At 40.9% G+C, this 4,593-nt stretch overlaps 1 long non-coding RNA gene across 1 annotated transcript; it reads right to left on the bottom strand.

The window, feature by feature from the left end:
* Positions 1–1,313: 1,313 nt before the first annotated feature.
* Positions 1,314–4,241, bottom strand: LOC139355635 (uncharacterized). The gene is made up of 3 exons (XR_011606440.1): positions 4,133–4,241; positions 3,281–3,377; positions 1,314–2,040 (listed from the first exon to the last, which is right to left on the bottom strand). It is a non-coding gene; the product is annotated as an uncharacterized lncRNA (long non-coding RNA).
* Positions 4,242–4,593: the final 352 nt, after the last annotated feature.

Raw genomic sequence — 4,593 nt, 5'->3', positions numbered from 1 at the left:
ATTAGTCACTGAAATAGGGGAGCTTACTATCATGAATAAAGATGTTAAAGGAAGTCTTCTTTGTTACGGATATTCTGTTTGCCTCTCCACGAGCACTCTGTCATCCCTTCTTACACATATTCACATATAGGAGGCCAACAGTTGAGTTGCTTCTGATTACCACTTGGCTCCAATTAGTGAGCAATAACAGCAGGTGATCAGCAGCTCAGAGAGGAAACAGAATGAGACCAGGATGATCAACCTCAAAGCCACACCCTCCTTGCTGAAATTTGTCAGTTAGTTCTCCCCTATGTAAACCACTCTTTTCCCAGTTGATCCATCCCCAAAGCTAAAGCTACTGCTAAGTTCTGATAATTGTTTCTTCTCTTGCTGTTTCAGAGTTAAAGATAGTAATGAGCTTTCCCACTTGCCATTCCCAGGTATATTCACTGACCCTTCTTAGTTTCCTTAACGAAGCCGTACATTTGTAAGTATCCTATTCATTAATTTTTTTTTTCAGTTATCCTTTTTGAGAATACCAAGTCTTTATTTCCTGGGAACTCATTACCTGAATTTGAGAAGAAGCCTTGCCAAGGCTTTTCTCAATAAAGAATACATTTGGAACTTTAGGATGGCTCATGTGGCTAGAAGGAAGTTTAGGAGTTATTAAAGATGAGATCAGAGAGAAGGCAGCAGACAATTATTCTGCCTTTCTTAAGGAGTCCATATTTTGTTTTAAATTTTAATGGGGAGCCAATGTTGGACTTTAAGCAGTGATCCAATGTTGGACTTTAAGCAGTGATATAGTCATATTCAGGATAAGTAAACAGGCCATAGATCAGACTGCCTGAGTTTAAACCCTGGCTCTGACAATTATTTGCTTAGTAACCTTGGTCAGGTTACTTAACCCTTGCAATGGTTACTTTTATGTGTCACATTGACTGGGTTTGGGGGGCCTGGAATAAACTTTATTTCTGGATGTGTCTATTAAGGTGTATTGGATGAGATTAGCATGTGAATCGGTGGACTCAGTATAAGAACATGGCTCTCCCAGTGTGGGTGGGCATCATCCAATCCATTGAAGGCCTAAATAGAAAAAAAGTACAAGAGGGAGGATTGGTACAGTTCCTGCCTGCCTGTTTAAACTGGGACACTGGTCTCCCACCCTTTAACTGGGGTTTACACCATAGGCTCCCCTGGTTTTCAGGACTTCAGAGAAGAATTGATGTTACACCTGTCAATCAAGAAAAATTACTACACAAGTCTCAATCACTTAGGAGGTTTATTTGCCAAAGTTAAGGACAGGTACCCAGGAGACAGGTCTATGCCTTTCTCAAAAGATGATTTGGAGGGCTCCAATTTTAAAGGGGAAAGGGCGGGGTATTGAGAAGTACACAATTTTCATGTAGGAGGTGGGTAGAGAAAAATAGTGATTCATGCCTTTGTCTGGCTTGGTGAGCCTGCATTTTTTACATAAGATGACATAGACAAATGGAGCAGAGGAAAAATATAGGGAATTTGTGTTTTATATGAGACAACATAGACAAAATGGGACAGGGGAACAATCAGATATGTATTTGTGTCTAGTGGGCCAGCTGGGGGGCAGGGGTGTGACTGCACCTGTTAAAATAAGCTATCAATTTACATTGCTGTGGTAAAATTTTGACAGAAACACCTTAAAAGCTCTTGCAGCTCACTAGGAATTTCCTTGTGGGAAAAATATAGGGTAGGCATGTAGCTTTTCATCCTCTAGCCATCTTATTTAGGAACAAAAAGGAGGAGGCAAGTTTGTGTGACCTAGTTCCCAGCTTGACTTCACCCTTTGACTTAATGAGTTTGGAGTCCCAAGATCTAATTTCCTTTCAGACACCACTGGTTTTCCTGGATCTCCAGCTTACAGATGACAGACTGTGGGACTTCTCAGCCTCCATAGTCATGTGAGGCTCATCACCATTCTTCATTATGTATATCCTGTTGGTTTGGCTTCTCAGGAGAACCTTCACTAATGGAAGCCTTTGTGCCTCACCTTCCGTACATGTGAATAGGAGATAGTAATAGCACCTGCACTTAAAGTAGATGTAAAAATGAGAGTTAATACATAAAAGAACTTAAAACAGTGCTTAGCACATTGTAAGCCACTTAACTATCGTGATTATGTTTTTAAAAAGATCACCCTGGTAGTTCTACTAGGGACACATAGCGGAAGCACAAAAGCAAAAGCAGAGAGATGGCTGCCAAAAAAAGCAGAGAGATGACTGCAAATACTTTTCATGGTGCAGGTGAGAGACGAGGGTTCGCAGAAAGTGGAGACATCAAAATGTCATTGAACAGACATCCACATCCTAGCATTCTTGAGACCTATAATCAAGTCACCCAACATAATTCAGCCTCAGTCTCGCCTTTGAAGATAAACTTACTGTGGCCTACTTTTTCTGGGTGTTGCGAAGACAAACCATCTGTTTGTGAAGTTCTTTAAAAGTATATAATATAGTTTCCATTTATTTTTTTCGTAAGTTCTTCTCCAGCTCCAATAGTGACAGCAAGTTATTAGTAGCCTATACACAACCTCCAAAATGACCACTAACCATCTGATACCATAGTAACCTGCAGTAAATTTTAGAAACATGTCAGCCAGTTAGGTAAATCTTCTTTAATTTTAATTTAATTCTATTGATGAATGTTGAGGATAATCTCTTGAAATTGATTTCTATTGATTTGTGTCTAATGGAATTCAATTAAACTCCAGTGATTTGCATTGAACAAATTAAATTGCACAGACTAATTGGATTGAAGGCATTTTCACTGAGGTTGAGAGCATTCATGGGGATGAACCCACTGTGATATGGCTTTAATATGGGCTCCTGGGGTGATAGTTATTGAAAAATTATTAAAACTCAGCACATGTGTCGAATATTGAGAGCACTTTTTTAAAGAAAGATAAACTGCATAGGTATTGTAATTACATTAACTCTTTGGCTCCATCATCTGTAACTAGTTGAGGACTGGGTGTAAGGGCTGCTCTTCTAATGGTTTTGATCTTAATTGTAAAGAATGAGGAATGCAATGCATCTGAAGAGAAAAGGCAAGGTAGAGAAGGAAGCAAACATTCACTTGGCATTGGATGATTCTTTTGTGCCTTTGTTTTTTAAAATAAACACTCAAATAAACCTGCATATAGCTGCCTGCCTTGAATACATCTTGTGTAATATTTCAGATCCTCTCAGCCTTTCCTGTCCCTTATTTTAGCCACAATTGCAACAGTCCCTATTTTAAGATGCACTGCATCCTGTTAGTGTCCCACCTCAGATCCTTGCCAGTTCTGTCATCTGGGACTTCTCTGTTGACACTACTGCAAAGGACATCATAGGAATCCACTGGGGTTCACCTCTACATGCGACCTAGAAATATAGGGGAGTTAGCAGCCCCAAGAGTAAAGCTTTGAGTAACAATGAACGACTTTGGGAGGCCGAGGAGGGCGGATCACTTGAGCTCAGGGGTTCGAGACCAGCCTGACCAATAAGGCGAAACACCACCTCTACTAAAAATATAATAAAAAGTTAGCTCGGCATGGTGATGCACACCTGTAATCTCAGCTACTTGGAGGCTGAGGCAGGAGAATTTTCTTGAACCCAGGAGGCAGAGGTTGCAGTGAGCCAAGATCGCATCACTGCACTCCAGCCTGAGAGCCTGGGTGACAGAGCGAGATTCTGTCTCAAAAAAACAAAACGAAACAATAAAACAATAAATAGGAGTTCATGAATTGAATGTTTGTCCTTCCACATTTATATGTTGAAGCCCTAACCTCCAATGTGATGGTATTTGAAGGCAGAGTCCTCGGAGGTAATTAGGTTTAGATGAAGCCGTGAGAGCAGGGCACTCATGAGCCCTCTTTCTCTCTCTTTCTGCCGTGTGAGGACACAACAAAAAGACTACCACCTGCAAGCCAGCAAAAGGGCCCTCACCAGAAATCAAATTGGCTAGCAGCACTTTGATCTTGAACTTCTCAGCCTCTGGCACTTAAGAAATACACACCTGTTGTTTAAGCCACTCAGTTTATGGTATTTTATTATCAATCTGTCTTACTCCATTCTTGCTGCTACAACAAAATACCTCAGACTGGGTAATTTACACACAACAAAAACATATTGCTCACAGTTCTGGAGGACAGAACATTCAAGAACGAGGTGTCAGATTTGGCGTCTAGTGACAGCCTGTTCCTCATAGATGGTGCCTTCTGTCCGTCCTCACATGACAGGAAGAGCAGTTTTCTTTAAGCCTCTTTTGTAAGGGAACTGATCTCATTCAGGAAGGTGGAACTCTTATGACCTAACTGCATTCCAAAGGCCCCGCCTCTTCATACCATCACCTTAGAGGTTAAGATCTCCATAAATGATTTTGGGGAAACACAAATCTTCAGATCATAGCACAGCCTGAGCAGAATCATAGGTTAATCAATGCATCAATGCTTCCCCATTTATTTTCTTGAATTGGAGGTCCTGAGATGCTCAAGGAACCAGGGACTTGACTCCATGTGTACCTGGACATTGACTTATTCTGCCCCACAGCTTGGCTCCTGTACTGACTCCTGATTTCAAAAGATAGTGTTATAATTGA

This window comes from Macaca nemestrina, chromosome 8 (genome assembly GCF_043159975.1).
Source record: "Macaca nemestrina isolate mMacNem1 chromosome 8, mMacNem.hap1, whole genome shotgun sequence".
NCBI classification, from domain to species: Eukaryota; Metazoa; Chordata; class Mammalia; order Primates; family Cercopithecidae; genus Macaca; species Macaca nemestrina.
The sequence above is the reverse complement of the archived record's forward strand: the minus strand, read 5'-3'. Positions and strand labels throughout refer to the sequence as shown.